General features: G+C 40.4%; 1 long non-coding RNA gene across 1 annotated transcript in view; it reads right to left on the bottom strand.

The window, feature by feature from the left end:
* The window catches only part of LOC120638225, a 206,805-nt gene extending 186,816 nt beyond the window's left edge, over positions 1 to 19,989 (bottom strand). Inside the window, exon 1 of the long non-coding RNA XR_005659776.1 lies at positions 19,890 to 19,989. This is a non-coding gene — a long non-coding RNA (uncharacterized LOC120638225). The remainder of the gene's footprint in view (positions 1 to 19,889) is intronic.
* Positions 19,990 to 20,905: the final 916 nt, after the last annotated feature.

Genomic DNA, 20,905 nt, shown 5'->3' with positions numbered 1-20,905 from the left:
TGACACAGTAGTCTAGCCGGGATATTACGAGAGCCTGTAGCAATAAGGTAGCAGTTTGGGTGGAGAGGAAAGGGTGGAGCTTGGCGATATTATAAAGGTGAGAGCGGCAGGTCTTGGTAATGGATCGGATGTGAGGGGTGAACGAGGGAGACGAGTCAAAGATGACACCTAGGTTGCGGGCCTGAGAGACACTGAGCGGATGGTAGGCAGTAGTGGAAAGAGCACAGTTCTGGGTGTCAAAGGACCTGGTTCCCAATTCCAGGTCCACCAAAAACCCGCTATGTAATCTCAGGTAAGTCACTTCAGTTCTCTGTGCCTCAGTTCCCTTATCTGTAAAATAGGAATTTAACACCTGTCCCTTCTCCTTAACTGTGAGCCCATGTTGGACCTGATTATCTCCTATCTGCCCAGGGCTTAGTACAGTGCTTGACACATAATAACCCCTTGAATATCACAATTATTATTATTCTCACTCAATATAAAGGCATTTAAGACATCTGTACTTGACTAGGACACCTCACCATCCTGCATAAGGGAAATGAAATCAGGCAGAATGAAAATGCTAATGGATTGTCTTAGCTGTGCCACTGGACCTCAGGCTTTCAAATTATATTTTAGCTGCTAATATTCACATATTTCTGGCAAAGGTAGTCTGAATTAGCTATCTAATTAAGATAAAATGAATTTTAGAGCTGAATTAACCATTCAAAGGTGAGGTTTGTCATGTTAGATTTTCAAAAGATCTCAAAAAGAGACTAAAATATATCAAAAAATGAGAGTTGAGAATCATTTTTGTGCAATTTTATCTGTCATTCCTTCAGCACATCTCTCTGATACGGGCAAGCTCTGAAAATGTGCCCATTTTTTAACATTTACTCATGTAACATATAATCTTCTGAATAAGATACTGTTTTTGAAAAATATGAGGGAAACAGATTTTTTTTTTTTTTACCCCATATGGGATTTCAGCTGTTCTAAGCCTCAGATGCCTTCAGGGCAAGGAATAGACCAACCCCTGATAACACAGGAGGAGCTCATGAAAAAACAAATGGGAAGACCGAATGATTTAGGGGATTGTTAATAGGCTAAATTCCAAGTGGTGTTTTTTTAAAATCCCTAATTCACTAAGTCTGAATTCAGTCAAGCCGAAGAAACACTGCTACCTGATGACTACTCCATGGTTTGTGCAAAACAAACTAATAGGACTCAATCCAAAGCATAGAGGTCAAGTATCTGCAGCACTACATACTGCAGCCAAAACAGGGCCCCTTACTGGCAACCTTAGCTGGCTTGAAATGCATGTAGACAAGCACAAGAGGTGGTCTGTCCTCCCTGACACATTCAACTTTCTGGGTAGGATAGTGTGTGAGAACTGGCTCAGCCTGAATGCTATCTTTTGGAATAAAAATCTATCACAGATGCCCACCAAGTAGAAAGTGGGAAAAAAAAAGGAAACCAGGTCAAATAAGAGGTAGAGCAGAAACCCAGATGGTGGGAGTCAATTGTAGATTAAGGGAGTATCTACAAAGACCGAGTTGAGGGCAAACTTGAAATAGGGCTAGCAGAGCTCTGATGAAGTTGGAGTTGGAGGGAGATGTGAGAACGAGTGAGAGAGGAGGGAAAGGTAAGAATAATCATACCTGGTGGATGGCTACTGTCTTAGAAAAAGACAAAAGAGGAATAAAATGCAAATGGCCCAAATTCAGAGTCGGGGTCTCCAATCTGGCATTTAGACTTTTTCTGGAGGACAGTAGCACAACACAGCAGTAGAAAATATTAGAGGAAGAGGATAGGTCTGCAATTTGCTAATCTACCACTCCCATGATAAATGAAAGCAGAATGGCCTACTGGATAGAGGATGGGCCTGGGAGTCAGAAGGACCGAGGTTCTGATCCTAGCACCGCCACTTATCTGTGACCATGTGCAAGTCCCTTTACTTCTCTGTGCTTCAGTTACCTCATTTAAAAATTGGGGATTAAGACTCTGAGCCCCAAGTGGAACTTGGACTGTGTACAAGATGATTAGCTTGCATTTACAACCAGGGCTAGTACAGCGCCAGTGCTTAACAAATACCATAAAAACATTGAAAGGCTTTCAGAAACCTTTCTTGTTCAGCTTCTTCCAATTAAAACTTTGGCTTATGATTTGCCTCTCCTACCATCTCCTCTGATTAGTTCTCCTAAGCAGACTTCTCTGAATGGTGGGAAAATCTGCCTGTTGAGTACCCCACACCAGTGACACACTCCCTTCTGGCTTTGCAAAGGGAAAAGTGGGTCAGTGGATGCTCAATATGCACTGCATGATCTCTTTCCAAGATAGCAGCACTCTATTCCCCAGGACCCCTATCAGTACCATAGCAAAAGCAAAAACTCGGGAAAAAGGAAGATCAGAAACTGTGAGAGGTTACAGGGGAGGAGGGATGTGACTGGATGTGACTGGGATCAGCACCACAGTCCCTGCACTCTCCTTCTCCCTCTGGTGGGCTGCTCTCCTATTCACCCAAAACCAGACTGGAGCCCCAGTTCTATCTCCAACCCTGTGGGGAGGAGGGAGATGAGGTCCAGAACCCTGGGGGCTTCTCTCCACATGTGCATCCTTAAACAGATTCCTCCAGAGAAGAGCAGACCTGCTTTTTTTTCCTACCTTCCCAGGTACAAGTGAATCCCCCAGGAAATGTACGGTATGGTCTGAACTTGCCCCACTGACCCAGCTGTGGAGTAAGTCCCACCATGACTTCTCCTCCCATCCCACCACTTCTGTGCTAGAAGTGATGAAACTAAACCTTGGTAGACTTGAGAAAGGAAATAGTTGCTTTCATAAAGCCAACTCAAAATCCATCAATCTTGGGGAAGTCACGAAACAGGAGGATCTCCTGTCCATAAAGCCAGATTAGCTTCATGATTAGCCAACCTTAACCCTGCCCTTTCCAGTCTTGGACAGTGCTGACCTGCAGTATGATGTTCTCAAATATCTGGCTTAATACTCTCATCAATCCTACTGACCAAGAGTTTGATTGGTTTTAAAGGCCAATGTGTAACTGTTGGTGTGACAACTGTGACAGTAAAGCCTTTGTATTGTTTCGCTTCCCAGTGAACCCAACTTTTGGAGCAAAATTATATCATAACTTCCTGCTATGCTTATATATGTGAACTTCATCTTTGATATAATTTAGATGAGGTCCATGAGGAATAAAGAAAGGTAGATGAGAAACAGTGTGGACTAATGGAAAGAGTGCAGTTCTGGGAGTCAGAGGACCTGGATTCTGATCCAGGCTCCACCACTTGACTGCTTTGAAAACTTGTTCAAGTCACTTAACTTTTCTGTGCTCCAGTTCTCTCATATGCGAAATGGAGGTTCAGTATCTCTTTTCCCTCCTACTTAGATTGCTAGCCTCCTGTGGAAGATGATTATTTTGTATCTATCCAAGTGTACATAGTAAATACTTTACTTAATAATAATAACTGTGGTATTTGATAAGTGACCTAGTGGAGAAAGCATAGGAATGGAAATCAGGAGTCAGGGGTTCTAGTCCTAATTCTGTCACTAGCCTTCTGCGTGACACTAGGCAAGTCACTTAATCTCTCTGGGTTCCAGTTTCCTTACCTTAAAAATGAGGATTAAACGGATTGTGAGTGCCATATAAAATGGAGTGTGTCCAATCTGTCTTGTATCTACACCAGCATTTAGTAAAAACATAACACTATACTATATATATATACATATACTATATACAAACATACACATTGTTTTTTTTGGGTGGGAGTGGTGATCCTCACAAATCCAGTGTGGAACGCAATCTCAGATCCTTCTCCCTGAAACTAGTACTAAACCTCACAGGAGTTCACGTGTCATAATTGAGAGATAATCTGGTACTTCCATTGGCCAATATTTACAATATTTAAAATATAAATCGTGGAGCCTCATCAATAAAATCTTTGAACAGAAAGACAAAACCACATAAAAGGGAACACTCTCATGCAGATTTCATTTCTGATTTCTCTGAAAGACTTGAGAAAAGCACCCCATATTACCAATCTGATTGCCAGTGAACATTCTATGGAGCCACTGCATTGAATACTTCTACATCTTCCTCAGGAAGTCAACACTTGACAAAAGCATAGATTCCCTCAAATTTTGTTCCAAGTTTAACCAAAGGTTCATTAATATCTGAAAGAATTGTCCAGGGTTTCAAATGAAACCTCAAGGCAGGCAAAACACAGATTGTTTGGGATTTCATCACCAGCCTTGACATTATTTGATGATTGGGGGCACTAGACACCACTAAATTATACTGAAATATCAGTATTTACTTTCTCTTGCCAGAGTTTGCATTAAGCTGGACTCATTCCCTCATTCTCTCAAAACTTGAAAGCCTTTGGATACATTTATTTCAGAATCATTCCATCTTAATGATCTAATCCCTGCAAACACCATGGCTGCTCAAAGCATGCCAATGGCAAAGTGATTTTTGGGAGTATTCATGGGATGACTGTCCTTCATGTTTGCATTCATTTCACCTCTAACTTTTGCTAATTAAAAAAAAACCCTCTTCCAGTGAGTATCATGTTCTTTAAAATCACCAGATTCTCCAAAGCGTCAGTTACCTTCTGGGAGAAGAGTAGTCACTTTGGAGAAGTGCATTTAACCCTTTCAGGCCTCTAGTAAACCAGATAGTAAGAACATTAAAGCAGTCTTTTATACAGCAGCTGTCCCTTCTGGACTTTCAGTGTGGCTTATAACTTGCAACCTTTTGATTGTCAGTGTACGTGAAACAAATAAAATTAGTATCTTCCATGGGCCCTACCAGAAAGCTTAACCTAGTGATCAAAAAATATGGTGTCAATTCTGTGCTGCTTCTCCTAGCTGACCCTAGGGATGGGAAAGAAAGGAATCCATAAATAAAAGAGGGATCCTACTCAGTTACAGACTGTATAAACCATCCACAGTATTTATTCCTGATGTTGGGAGTCAGGCAGACTTCTCACATGTCCAACTGATTGTGAGTGATTCCTTCGTTTCTTAGGAAAAAAAAATCACAGGCTGTAATATTAGATTTCATTGACATTTGAAGCAATTGTAGCAATCCCACTGAGCTCTTGGGTTGTGATTTATCTCTAGTCCACAAGGAATGACATCTGGGATATCTGATTTATTTAATCTTAAAATGCTGGCTGAACCCAGAACAAAATAGAGATTTATGCAATGGCTGAAGAGCGTTAATTTAAGAATAGTTAGAAAATAAGCAACCACCATACAACCCTGCTCTGCTTGGAATTGCAGACAATATGTTCATATTTACTCCCTCAAATGATTAAGCCCCATGTAGAAATTAGGGCATTATTCTTTCAGAATTCAATAACTGCCACTTTTCAGTATGACCTTATTTCATACCCAAATAAGTCATAGCAATCTATTATAGAAAGTACACAGTGATTGGGGAAAATAAGTCACTAGCTTGTTAATAGGATAGGGAGCCCATGATGACGGTTTCTAGCTTCTGAGCCATCTCATTTATATGTCCAGACAACAAAAAATTAGCTGAGTTTTTCAGGTTAATATATGAATCAAAAAATCTCAAACTGTCATTTCGGCGGAGAGAACATAAGACAATGCTAGGCTTCTATGTCTTTGAGATGTCACAGATGAAGCCACACGACTGCTCTCCCAAGTGTTTGGTACAGTACTCTGCACACAGTAATTGCTCAATAAATACTACTGAATGAATAATTGAATGAATGCAGTTAGCATTCAGTGAGTGCTGGTCTACCAGGATTAGTGGTGGAGAAACCAATAGAAAAGTTATGGAAACTCCAGACAGTTCTCAAACACTCAAAACACAAAACAGACATTTAGTTTAAGCACTCAGGAAAAGGTGAAGTCAATCTAGGTTAAAATGCAAGCACCATTAGCTATACAACCTTCTATTTACATTAAAAAGCTATCAATCAGTCCTATTTATTGAGGCCTTTGCAGAGTACTATATTAAGTGCTTGGGAGAGTATAATATAAGAGTAAATAGGCACATTCCCTGCCCATAAGTTTACACTCTAGAAACAGCATGGCCTAATGGAGAGAGCACAGGCCTGAGAGTAAAGACCTGGGTTCTAATCTCAACTTTGCCACCTGTCTAATGTGTGACCTTGGGGAAGTTATTGAACTTCTTTATGCCTCAGTTACTTCATCTGTAAAGTGGGTTTTAAGACTATGAGCCCTATATGGGACACGGACTATGTTCAACCTGATTACCTTGTATCTATCACAGTGCTTAGAAGAGTACTTGACACAGAGTAAGTGCTTAAATATCATTATTATTATTACACACCGATATTAATATCAGTAAATACATTACAAATTTAAACAAACTTCCTCAGATATGCAAAGTTCTTTATGTGTGCAGGAGCAGGACATGTGGCAAAGCTACCAGAGCATGTCAGGCAGACATGAAGATGGGAAGCTAAACTGTTCTCACTTGCATTTTAAAGAACCTTCTGGTTCATTGAATTCCCAGGGATTTCTAGTAGGCGGTGCATTAGCATTTATTGAATGCCCACTTGGTTCAGTGCATTCTACTAGGCATTTGGAAAGTACACAATAGAAAGATGAAATATGGGTTCCATGACCCCAAAGAGTTCACAGAGGAAAGGGGAAGACAAGCCTGAGACATTCTGGCTCCTGTTCCCAGACAGCAGACCCCGCAAGAAGAGTTTCAGTGCCTTGACTTCTGTTCCTCCTCCAGTGGGTTCTAAACACTTTTAGAACAAGACATTCTTTTGTACTTTCCTAAGTCTTTAGCACAGTGCTCTGCTGAGGGTAGGTACTCAAGAAGTTCTACTGATTGATTTATTAGTGATCAGCATAGGCTACTTTATACAAAGCTGTCCTCAACATTTTCAAATTCATGTACAGGAGCCATGAATTCTTTCCTGCAGAGGATTATTTGAGCCAGTTTTCAATTTTCTCCTGCAGAGACCAATGAGAGTGTATTACTCCCCTCACTCTGAAAAATTTCATCAAAGACTACTTTGCTGCATAAGCTTGGTCAACTTATGTTTGTCTTTTCAAGAAGTATATATCTAATCTCCCAGGCACCAGAGGGAGCTCAGCTATAAAGATTCTAAATAAGGTGCCGCAATTCAATTTTCCTTTTGATAAGTGGACCTTCATTAGTGAAGAGCAATTTCCTGGGCATTCCATAGTCAACGCATTTTATGGCCCCCAATTTGAAGTACAGTATTTATTCACATAATTGACTCATGTTGGGGCATAATTTTTGCAATTCCAAAAGAGGGGAGGGGCTGTTAGTAAAAGAAGAAAAAAAGAGAACAAAAATGGAGGGGCAATTGAACAGAAAGCCAGGAAACTTGCATCTCTGACTTCTATTACTCTCTTTCAAGTGCTGCATACAGTAGGCACTCAATGTATTACCTTGCCTCCCTCCACACTGTGCTGTAGACTGTTTTCTAGACTGTGAGCCCGTTGTTGGGTAGAGATTGTATCTGTTGCCGAATTGTATTTTCCAAGCACTTAGTACAGTGCTCTGCACACAGTAAGCACTCAATAAATACGATTGAATGAATGAATGTTGTCCAAACTCTCTCCCTGCTGTTTCTTTTTCCCCTCAGTCTTAATGAGTTAATTCTCCACTCCTTGCTGTGTTGTCACATTCTCACTCTTGTTCTTCACCCTACCCTGGCACACACATCTATTACTGCTCACAATTATATGGTCCAAACAAAGAATTGTTTAATTTATTCTTCAAAAATTGGGGTAGATCAATTATGCTACCTTGAAGACAATTGCTAGTAAATATTGGAACAAAGGGTGTTCTTTAGGAGGAAATGGATGGGTAATTGTGTCCTTTCAAATTTGAAGGGGAAGGGCAGAGAAGAGGACTTGAGCTAGTGGGATTGCTGAAAATGAGGTACAGTGAGTGAATAGGTTACCTGAAGGAGCGTGTGAACTTCTTACTCCACTAAATGGTAAAAATCTTAAGGGCAGGGTCAAACATCTGTGCACACTTCAGTTCATTCCTGCAAAGTCCCTCACCATATTTCTGATGTATTCTGGGAAGCCCCTTTCAGCCACTGCTTTATTTCCAAAGGAAGTTTCTGTACTGTTCCTTATCCTGAATGAATTACACCCATTCAGTCAAGTGGATGGCTGTCAGATATCCAAGAGCAGATCCAATCGAGAAGTAATGCTTTAATAAAAGAATTCAGCCCCTATAAAGGGGACGGTAAATGAAAACCAGTGCCTCTTGTGATATGAATTTTTTTTTAATTCTCTCTTTTGACAGCTGTCAGGTTGCTGTAGGTATTTCCTTCCCACTTCAAAACTTCTTTCAGTTATGTGCCAATATTCAAGTGCCAGCCAGTGAGTCACCCTGCTTAAATCTGGGACTTTGGAAAGGGGTTTTTAATTCAAGATTTGGGGATGACTTTGTTCAGTCAACCAATCAATAGTATTTACTGTGTGCAGAGTATTGTACTAAGCACTTGGAAGAGAACAATATATTTGAGTTAGTAGAGGTGAAGACGCATTCTTTGCCTGCAGAGAGTTTAGATTCTCTTTTGTGGGCTCCTCCCCTGCCTCCCACCGCCTAACTGTGGAGGTCCTCAAGTTTCAATTCTGGGTCCTCTTCTATTCACCATCTACACCCACTCCCTTGGAGAACTTGTTCGCTCCCATGGCTTCAACTATCACCTCTCTGCGGATGATTCCCAAATCTACAACTCCAGCTCTGATCTCTCTCTAGTCTCTCATTTCCTCCTGCATTCAAGACATCTCTACTTGGATGTTCTCCTGTCACCTCAACCTTAACATGTCCAAAACAGAACTCTTTATCTTCCCACACAAACCCTTTCCTTCCCTGGATTTTCCCATCACTGTAGACGGTTCTACCATCCTTCCTGTCTCACAAGCCCATATTCTTGGTGCTATCCTTGACTCCTCTCTCATTAAACCCACATATTCATCTATCACTAAATTGTCAGTTCTACCTTCACAACACTGCTAAAATCCACCCTTTCCTCTCCATCCAACCTATCACAATATTACAATTACTTATCCTATCCCACCTTGATTACTCTATCAGCCTCCTTGTTGACTTCCCAGCCTCCTGTCTCTCCCCTATCCAGTCCATATTTCATTCTGCTGCCAGGATCATTTTTCTACAAAATCATTCAGGACATGTTTCCCCACTCCTCAAGAAACATCAGTAGTTGCTCATATACCTCTGCATCAAACAGAAATGCCTTACAATTAACTTCAAAGCACTCAATCACCTTGCCCTTTCCTACCTCATTACTCTCCTACTACAACCCAGCCCACACACTTCACTCCGCTAATGTTCACTTTCTCAGGGTACCTTGAACTTGTCTATCTCACTGCTGACCTCTTGCCCACCTCTTGCCTCTGGCCTGGAATGCCCTCCCTCTTCAAATCCAAAAGATGATTACTCTCTCCCCAACAGAGTCTTATTGAAGGCACATCCCCTCCAAGAGGCCTTCCCTGAGGAATCCTTCTTTCCCTCTTTCATGCCCTTCTGTGTTATCCTGACTTGCTCTCGCCCTGCCCCAGCACCACAGCATTTATGTACATATCTGTAATTTGATATAAATGTCTGTCTCCCCATATACACTGTTACCATCAGTAATTAAAGTATTTTAATTATTGTACTTGTTAAGCACTTATGTGGCAGGCACTTTTCTAAGCACTGGGGTAAGTACAAAATAATCAGGTTGGACACAGTCCCTGTCATACACAGGGCTCACAGTCTTCCTCCCCATTTTGCAGATGAGGGAACTGAGTCCCAGAGATGTTCAGTGATTTGCCCAAGGTCACACAGCCAATAAATGGTGCAGCCGGGATTAGAACTCATGAGCTTCTGACTCCCAGGCTCATGATCTATCCACTAGGCCAAATAATGCACTACTAGGTGCAGGTGCCAATCCTATGGCATCAGTAAACATACTAAGAACAAAATAGGAATACAAAATAGCTGAAATATTTAACATTCATCACAGTGTAGATTATATTCTAGGACCAATACCAATAGATCTATAAACATAAGAGAAAAAGCATACTGTCCCACTGTAACTGCTAGCCATTCTGAAAGGAACAAAGAACCAGATAATAATTTGGTTTCATAAATGTCCTGGAAATTTGAGCCAAATCTTAAAAAATAGGTTTCTTTTGGGGGCAGTACAATTTTTACATTTATTTGTAAAAACAAAATAACATTGGCCTGTATTCACTGAAATATTTAGAGAGCTATGGCTAAAACGATCACTTGCACCACACTGGGAGGAGGAGAGGCAGGGAATGTCAATTATGTTCAATGTCAGTTCATTGAGAAGTTGTTTCACAAATTATCATAAATTCCATTAATTCCAACACAAAAAGGAAATCTGCTAAAAAACCCTTTCAAAATATGGCTCAGCAGCTTGATGCAAGTAGTAGAAAACAGATGATTGGAGTCCACTATTACCAGTTTGTCCAATGGCATAGTAGATAGCACACGGGCCTTGGAGTCAGAAGGTTATGGATTCTAACTTTGACTCCTCCACATCTGCTATGTAACCTTGGGCAAGTCACTTCACTTTTGTGCCTCAGTTACCGCATCTGTAAATTGGGGGTTGAGACTGTGCCCCAAGTGGGACAGGGACTGTGTCTCACCCAATTTGCTTGTATCCACCCCAGCACTTAGTTCAGTGCTTGGCACATAGTAAGCATTTAAGAAATACTACATTATTACATTCTATGAACTTTACCACACAAACTGAAAGATTCCCTAGATTGTAAGCCCACTGTGGGTAGGGAATGTGGCTTATATTGTACTTGCCAGAGCACAAGATACAGTGCTCTGCGCACAATAAGCTCTCAATAAATACAACTGATTGTTTGTTAATCCCAAAGTTCTACTCAGTAATACTGGCAGTCCTCACTTTAAGATGTTGCAAATTATGATGAATGGCTCCCATTAAAAAATGTTTACACCCTGATTAAGCTTCACCAAACATCAGTTTAGACTTTATATCACTAACCCCTTTTATGGCACTAGCTCCAGAATTGCATTCGCACCACGGCAAAATAGAGAAGCAATATATAAAGCTCTGATGTAGGGAGGAAGGGAGAAAGTGGAAATAGAGTTGTGGGGGGCATAGCAGAATGGGAAAGGCTGGAAGATGGGAAGACAATAATAATAATAATTATGGTATTCATTAAGCACTTGCTATGTGCCAGGCACTATACTAAGCATGGGGTTGGATACAAAGAAATTGAGTTGGACACAGTCCCTATCCCACATGGGGTCACAGTCTCAATTCCCATTTTACAGATGATGTAACTGAGGCACAGAGAAGTTAAATGACTTGCCCAAGGTCACATAGTAAACCAGTGGCAGAGCCGGGATTAGAATCTATGACTTCCTGAATCTCAGGCCCGTGCTCTATCCACTACACCATGCTGCTTCTTAGTGGGGAAAGAATGTCATGATTGCTATGCAGAATCACTAAAGAGAGTCAAAATATCCATTTTACTTCCAAAGATATTAAGCACTTACTTTGTGCAGAGCACTGCACTAAGTGCTCAGGAGTGAACAATGAAAGAGAGTTGGTAGACACAATCTCTGCCCAAAAGGAAGGGAAAGTTGACTATAATCATCGGCGGTATTTACTGAGCGTTTACTATCTGCGGAACACCATACTAAGTGCTATCCTAATGTAAAACCTCTATATTCAGTAAAAATATATTAGTGAATATAGTGATAGATATTATATCTATCACTGATGGAATACACAATTCTCAGTAATTTGTTAAAAAAAATCCAATCTTTGTCCAATAACTTTTATAATATTGTTCTTATCTATAATAAACATTTCTAGAATTAATCATATTGTCCCTTACTTTATAATGCTGTTCCTATGAAAAACTGATTTTTACATGCCATCATTTATTCAATTGTACTTATTGAGTGCTTACTGTGAGCAAATCATTGTACTAAATGCTTAAGCACTGTACTATTTAGACTTCAGAAACAGTTTTCAGGAACTTTGTCACATGAAAATTACTTATATTCAAATCTCATACTCCTAGGAATGTTCAGAAAAAATTGGAAATCCTTCAAGACTTCTTTAGAGGAAGAGTCTATATAAGTTTTGCAATCACTTCTCAAGTATTTTCATAAATTCATCTTACTAACTTATTAACCTATGAACTGCTAGCTACAGCAGTACCAGACCATAATAATACGTAATTATTTCTACTATTTCAATCGTTACTGTTCCTGGGAACAGTGAGAGTACTAACATACTAGTTGCAGAATAGATTGTAAAAAGGGGAGTCAATGTGATTTTGCCTTGTAGACTTTCAATTTAAGTAGAAAAGTTATTTTACAGAACTATTGTCCAGGAATGACCACTAGCCTCTCAATCCTACTTGGGATACTCAATATTTCTCTCTGTAAAGTCAATGTTGTCACTGCCTGGGTCACTGTCCATTGCTCCAGTGGTCTTGGAATTCCTCCTTGGTGTTAGATTGGGAAGACTGGTCTTTGGGAGGGCCAGAGCAAAGGAAGGTGAAAAGATGAGGAAAACCAGCTGAGAAGACTTTGGCATTAGCCTCAACTCATCTCTCTCATTCAACTGACATATTCAATCTGTCACCAAATTCTATCAGTTCTACCTTCAACATCTCTAAAATCCACATTTTACCCTCCATCTGAGCGGCTACTATGCAGATCCAAGCCCTTGTCATATTCTGCCTCGACTACTAAATCAGGCTCCTCCCTGTCCTCCCTGCTTCCTATCTCTCCCCACTCTAGTTCTTACTTCACTCTACTGCCCAGATCATTTTTCTTAAAAATGCTCAATTTTTGTTCCCCCCTCAAGGACCTCCTGTGGTTGCCATCCACCTCTACCTCAAACAGAAACTCCCCTTACACTGGCTATAAGTACCTACCTTACTTTGCTGATTTCTTACTACAACCCAGCCCACATACTCCACCCCTTTAATAACAATTTACCCATTGTATATCAATTTCATCTTCCTCACCACCTACCTCTCATCCATGTCGTCTCTTTGGCCTGGAACTCCCTCCCCCTTCACTACTCTTCCTGCTTCCAAAGGCTTACTGAAATCACATCTCCTCTAAGAGGCCTTCCTTGATTAAGCCTTCGCTTCCCCTATTGGCTTTCCCTTCTGGGTCATTGCTACAGTTGGATCTGTACCCTTTAGCACTTGATATTCACACCACCCTCAGCCCTGCTGTAATTCATTTTATTGTCTATCTCCCCTTTAGACTGTCTTCTTGTGGGCAGGGAAAGTGTATACCCACTGTTGCATTGTACTCTCCCAAACATTTAGTACACTGCTTTGCACACAATAAGCACTGGATAAATACCATTGATTGATAGGGAAATGGAGGAGAGAACAGTGGTCAGCTACTGTAACTATCAAAAAAGCCACAGAGAGAAGAGGGACAGATCTAGTAGCCGAGGTAGTATTAGATGAACCTCCTAGGAAGACCAAGGCACTGAAGGGAATGATGATGGAGAAAAACCAAAGCAGATACGAGGGAGGGGGCAAACTTAGACTCCAAATAAGTATTTCTGCAAGTTATTACTATGGCAAGAAAAGGCTCATTTTTACAAATTGAAGTTTCCAAAAAAGTAATTTATTTGCCACAAGTAGCAGCATGGTCTAGTGGAAAGAGGCTGGGCCTGAGATTCAGAGGCCATGATTCTAATCCAGGCTCCCCCATCTATCTGCTATATAACTTTAGAAAAGTCATTTAAGTTCTCTGTGCCTCAGTTCCCTCATATGCAAAATGGGATTCCTCACTAGTCTTCAATCCTACTTAGACTGTGAGCCCAATGTGGATCCTGATTATCTTGTATCTACCACAGTGCTTAGTATGGTGCTTAGAATACAGTAAATCCTTAAATGCCATGATTATTATAATTATCATCACCACCAGCAAAAGCTTTATTGAGCACCTACCCCCTGGTTGAAGAGAACTGTATTAGGCACTTGGGTGAATATAGCCAGTGAGTCACTAGTAAGAGGCAATAAAAGCTAACATTCTGAACTGAGAATACCTCCCTAAAATAGCTGCTAGGTTATACAGAACAAGTTTAGAGAAGTGCAGAAATTTCAACAGTGATTCCTAGATGTTAGATAACTCCAAGAACAACCTCCAAAGTATCATAAAAGCAGATGCCATGGAATGTGAAAAGGTGGCAGTCAGCCCTGGATCCTCTTCCATATTTAGGAGAAACATTCTCTCTGGGTCCCAAAGGTTGTCGATCAACATCACCCTTTCACAAGACACTCTACCCCTTCTCTGCAACTTAAAGTCCTTCCATCTAGATCGCTCTAATTTAAGATCAATCCATGCAAGAAAAAGGAATTTAGAGATGATAGCTCTAGAGAAGAAGAAAAATGATCCTTAAATGCCATGATTATTTTAGAGAACTTCAATAATATCTGATCATATCCAAAAAAACCTGACCCATGTGTCGAGGATAGCACACCGCTGTAAAACTGCACATTTGTGCTTACATATCAAGTAAATCTATGATAGCAGTGGCAAGGAGAAAACATTACCTGAAAAGTACAGTGGCATGAGGAGACATTGTCTGAAAAATGCAATTTCTTGAAATGGGTAAAGTCACAGAAAATCATGTCAGGAAAGGAGCCTGCTGCTTTCTGAAAAGACTGACCTGAAATCAATCTCAGAAATTGTCTTCAAAAATTTTATCCAGGTTTGCTTCCAGCAGAAGTAGTGCTCCAGGCATGCAGCAGTTATAATGGCTCAGTAAGTAGTTAAACCATAATCCTCCTCATCTTCATCATTATCCTCATAGTATACTTACTGTGTGCTCACAGGATGCAAGGCACTGAACTGGTAATATTGTTATCATTGTCTGGGCTCAATTTTCACCTGTACCCAGCACTGTAGAAGGCGATGCATGAAACTGACTTTGGAAAAAAAACACTTATAAATCCGTAATGTAAAAAGTACTGACAAAGCAGTCTAGGCAACAAAATGAAATAAAAAACATAGTATTGGAAAAATGTGACTCTGCTTTCCTTTGAGAATTGGTTTGGCTTAGATTTGGGAAGACTAAACCAGAGACTCTGGTTAAGTGAGCCCCATGTGGGACTGGGACTGTGTCCAAACTGAGTTTCTTTTATCTATCTCAGTGCTTGTCACATAATAAGTGCTTAACAAATACCATTAAAAAAAATAAAGTGAGGGGGAAAGGTGAACAGCAGAGACACCCGATAAATGAGTAGGCAGCTCCTGTATCGGGGGAGCGGACAATATGACAGCTACAGTGACAGATATATATATATATATGTATATATAATCAATTAATGATATTTGAGTGCTCACTGTGTGCTGAGAACTGCAATAATAATAATTATGTTAACTGTTATACACTATGTGCCAAGCACTGTTCTAAGCACTAAGTTAGATAAAAGGTAATCAGGTTATCCCACGTGGGGCTTACATACTTAATCCCCATTTTACAGAGGAGGTAACTGAGGCACAGAAAAGTTAAGTGATTTGCCCAAGTTCACACACCAGTCAAGTGGTGGAGTGGGGATAGTTAAGTGCTGAGGAGAGTACAGTACAAGAAAGTAGGTAGATGTGATCCCAGCCCACATGGAATTTACAGACTAAAGATATGTATCAAATTGTCTGCATTCATTCATTCAATAGTATTTATTGAGCACTTATGTGCAGAACACTGTACTAAGCACTTGGAATGTACAAATTGGTAACAGATAGAGACAGTCCCTGCCCTTTGACGGGTTTACAGTCTAATCGGGGCAGAGGGACAGACAGACAAAAACAATAGCAATAAATAGAATCAAGGGGATGAACATCTCATTAAAACAATAGCAAATAAATAGAATCAAGGTGATGTACATCTCATTAACAAAATAAATAGGGTAATGAAAATATATACAGTTGAGCGGATGAGTACAGTGCTGAGGGGAGGCGAAGGGAGATAAGAGGGAAGGGGAAGTGAGATGTCTGCATCTATCCCCTCTGCTTTAGATTCTAACTTCTGAGAATCGGGGACAATGTCCGTCTTAACAATTTAGCACCATTCAGCATGAAACCATTTGAAAAAAAAAGAAGATTTTCTTAATTGGTTTTGTTCTTTTCTGGGCCAGGAAATTTGATAACCCACCTTGGTAATGAATGAATTTCAGTGCTTTACAAGCTAAGTTGTACTTTAAGCAAATAAGAGGGATCACACCCACCTATCCTGGAAATGGAGCTCAGGCCTTCCTCACCATTCTACCACACTCCTTCAAATACTAGACTTTAACATTGCCTTCCCACCCAGCTCTGAGCCTTCTCTTCTCCAAAACACCCCTGTTCCTTTCGTCTTTCCTCCTTAATGCTATTTTCCAATGCTTTTAAGTTAATCATTTTTTGCAACAGTACTCGGGGCACGCCATAAGTTTTCTGCATTCCTCAAGTTGTGGGACTCAAATCAGGCCCCTGGCAAAATAAAATGGAGGTTTGCCCCAAAGTTTCTGTGTTCACTGGCTTAGTTTTGTAGTGCTGCAGATTGCTTAGCTTTATTAACATCACTAACACATTCTGACTCACATAGCCTACCTGTTGAAGAAGTAATTGAAACCCAACACTCGACTTCAGATTTCTAATTCATTTTCTTTCCAGGTTTCCTAAAATATTAAAGGAAATAGCTCAGGAAAGCAGTGGTTCACTCTCCTCTCAGTTCAGTAACCAAGAAACTACTGTACTTCCCACACTAGGTGGTGTACAAGGACTAAGTTTCATTAGTTAGGCCTAGTCCTGGTTGTTGCTCTTAGTGGTTAGAATCCTCCTTTTCTCACAGTTTTTCCTTTATTTCCAGTGTCTTCATGATCAAGAGTATACTCATTAGGCCTGGAGGCCAAAACGATGTTTAAAAAGTTACTCCAGCCCTCCCCTCTCCCTCTACCCTCAGCCCAATATGTCTTCACCCCTTCAGTGCTCACACCACTTCAGCAGTGCTCATTCCCTTCCCCACAGGCTGCTACCCCACTCAGTCTGGTTATTAAATTCTAGCTGTCCTTGACCTCTGTTGTTCCCACTTCAGTTTCCTTTATGGAGTGCTTTTTAGCAGGCTGTTGCCCCAACCATACAGACTTTCATTGGCTTTCCTCTCTGCTCTATTTTATGCTTCTGCCAGACACTATTCTAGAGAGACAGGGTAGCTGAGGGTCCAAGGCCAGAGTCAGCAAATGGCAGGTGGATACACAGCTCTTCTACTATGTGACTTCGAACCATCTCTTAAACAGTCTTATTTGTAAGTGCTCCTAATCAGTAAAATGAATTTCCATTTCCTGTCAAGAACATTTATTTTTCCTCACTCTTAGTCCTGGAGTTTTCTGCTCTCCCATTTATTTTGCTGCTTCATTTTCTTTCTGTATTTGTGATATTTATCATATGACCAGTGCCCCAAGTAGGGTAGCAGCAGGGTACTTATAAATTAAATTTATTAATTGATATTAAATCTTCAGGGCTTCCATTTGCATCAGTGATGTTGGGGACTACGAGGACATCAAGGCTAAAATTGCAAGTTTATGTTATCAAGGAACGCTTTGAGGTAGTGATGTAATTTAATGTTTATTAACGAATAGATTTATTGTGTTTACTTCAATAAATTGTCACAACTCTGTCTTGCTGCTGTCCCCTCACCCACGTCCTGCCTCTGGCCTGAAACACCCTCCCTCCTCAAACCCAACAACTACTCTCCCTTCCTTCGAAGCTACACACACACACATATATATACATATGGGGCTTGTGAAGTTATATATATGTATATATATATGTATATAATATATTATATATATTATATATTTGTTAATGCCCAGCACTGTTCTAAGCACTGGGATAGATACAAGGTAATCAGGTTGTCCAAAGTGGGGCTCACACTTTTAATCCCATTTTACAGATGAGGTAGCAGGCAGAGATAAGTTAAGTGACTTGCCCAAGGTCACACAGCAGATAAGTAACAGAACCAGAATTACAACCCATGTCCTTTGACTCCCAAGCCCATGCTCTTCCCTCTAAGTCATGCTGCTTCTGAAAGCCCATCTCCTCCAAGAGGCTTTTCAAGGCTAAGCCCCACTTTTCCTCATCTCCCGCTCCATCTCTGTTGCCCTGTGCTCTTTTCCCTGCCCAGTCCCTAAGCACTTATGTACATATCTGTAATTTTTATTTGTACTGATTTTGTCTCCCCTGTCTAGACTGGAAGCTCACGGTGGACTGGGAATGTATCTGTTCATTGTTGCATTGTACTCTCCCAAGCACTTAGTACAGTGCTCTGCACACAGTAAGTGCTTAATAAATACGACTGAGAATGAAATATTGGAGTTTTTTTCTTATCTTGGTTCATTTTTGCTGGGGTGGGGGCGGTGTTGTGGGAAAACTGGCTTTATTGCATTAATTTAAAATGCCTAGAAAATCTATTTAAACAAACTACTGTAATTATTTGCCTCACTATTCAAGCCCACATTTAACCAAATTGAGAAACCTGAAGCCCACAATGGCTTTTTAAAAAAACTGTTTGTGAAAATGCTTTGGCAGCAGGAAGCCTAAAGGAATATGATGGTGAAGAAAAGCAGTGAAGAATCTAAGGAAACGTGAGAATTCTTTCAGCAGTGTGTGCTCATAAAAAAAGCACAAGCCTCTTCAAGCTGACATACATGGCTCATATTTCAGTGTTAAAAAATTTGTGGGCAACACCTAACTCCAGACTAAATGACAATGGCAGGAGGAGGATCAAACAACAGTGACTTAGAAAATGCTAGTGTGTGCAGAAGCCAATAATAATAATTTCTGTTAAACAGTTACTATGTACCAAATACTGTACTAAGAACTGAAGTAGATATAGTACTATCAAATCAGACAGTCCCTGTCCCACATGGCTGACACAGTTTAAGAGGAAAGGAAAACAGGAATTTAACCCCCATTTTACAGATGAGAGAACCAAGTCACAGAGAAGATAAACAACTTGCCAGAGGTCACACAGCTGACAACTGGTGATACTGGGTTTGGAATTCTATTCTCTTGAATTCTAGTCCTGTTCCCTTTTTCCGAGAGATCCCACTATTTTATCACAATAGACATTTACGCAGCTTGAAATAGAACAGTGCAGTTTCCGTAGCCACTAGCCTAGAAAACTGGTCTGAGTGTCTCAAGGATCCACTCATAAAAAATTGCCTCATCTGAAAAGTCTATCATTTAAACTTCACAAGCCCCACATCAAGATTTCCTATTTTCCCCATAATAAGATTTCTTCTACATAAGTACCTAAGCTGTCCTTTCACCCAGAAAATTCAATATCTTATATTCTCAGTGTCCAAGTTAAAGAGATTTTTGGAGGACTTTTCCACTGAGAACTAAAATGTCAAGAGGGAGAAAATTCATGGTTAAATTAGATTTACTGATAGCTAACAATTCACTGTTACTTATGTTTCCACCTACCTTGGAAAAATTACCTCACCTAATTGCTTGGAGAAAGCAGCAAAGTATACTAATAGAAGAGAAAAAGAATGCTTATATACTCTGACTATGCCTTCTTGGAGAAGGTTACCCAACAATTATACACATGGTAAAGTTGGTGATTTTTTTTTCCATTCTTATTTACAAGATTTGCAACAAACACATTCACAATTTAATTCTTATATATTTTGTTCTAGGAACTCACATATTGTCATGGATATCTTTATAAAGAAGACCAGCTTGAATAGCTGAGATTGTGTCACTCAGTTTTTCTCCTTAGCAACTTTTTAATTCCCTTTCTCTCCTGTGCTATCCCACCTCCTATGTAGAGCTCATGTGTCAATCTTACCTTCCCCCAATAGCAAATTCAATGTTTTTCAGTGCAGAGAAGTCTGTCCATTGCCATAGAAACAGGAAACTGTATGCCAAAGAAGTAGTCTGGGAGTAGAGCTATGCTGTTCTGGTTTGAAAAAAATCCACCAAGTGGCAGCAATTTCTGTTAGACTGAAAGTACCAAATCACCCACACCTGCTTAGGAGCCTTATCATTGTCTCTGAACACAGATTGGAAATGCTGCTCACCTGTGGCAAGCATGCAGCTCAGAATCAAGCTACTCTAGGTCTCCTGACCAGGGTTTTCAAGCTTTTAGTAAAACTGTCCCCTTTAGGTCTTATGATTTCACCAAATATGCCCCTCCTCACATCTACATCCCCCTATATCACTCTACACTCATACTCACCTGCTCTTCACACACTCAGAAGAATATTTGCCAGAGTTGAAGGAGCCAAGAACTCTCACCAAGCCCTACTAAAATGACATCTCCTTCAAAAGGCCATCCCTGACTCAAACACTCATTTTCCTACCCTAGTCACCCTCTGCTCTTTGTCACCTTTGCATTTGAATCTGTACCCCTTAAGCACTTTGGTACTTATTTCCCAGCTCCACAGAATTTATGTACAGATGCTTCTATTCTGTGACTTCCCCTTCCTGTATTTTAATGTCTGCCTCTCCTACTGGACTATAAGCTCCTTGAGGACAAGAAATTACATCTACCAACTCTAGTGTAGTTTACTCCCAAGTGCTTAGGACTGTGCTCTGCACACAGTAAGCACTCAATAAATGCCACTGATTGACTGATAGCAAGGAGAGGTCGGAGGAGTGAGAGAAATTGCTCCTGCTATTTCCATCCTGATGGGTTACCTCAAGTTTGGGCTTCTTGACTACCTCCTGGACTGTGTCTGTCAACCCAGCAAAGGCAGGATGCTTAGGGAGATTGACTGACTAAATGGAAGTTTTCATTTTATGGTTAGCCATAGCAAGGTCAGGTGCTGCTTACTATCTATGACTGATTATGGCTCTACTCCA

Source organism: Ornithorhynchus anatinus, chromosome 2, assembly GCF_004115215.2.
Source record: "Ornithorhynchus anatinus isolate Pmale09 chromosome 2, mOrnAna1.pri.v4, whole genome shotgun sequence".
Classification (NCBI taxonomy): domain Eukaryota; kingdom Metazoa; phylum Chordata; class Mammalia; order Monotremata; family Ornithorhynchidae; genus Ornithorhynchus; species Ornithorhynchus anatinus.
Note: the sequence above shows the minus strand (reverse complement) of the source record. Positions and strands in the feature narration are given on the sequence as shown.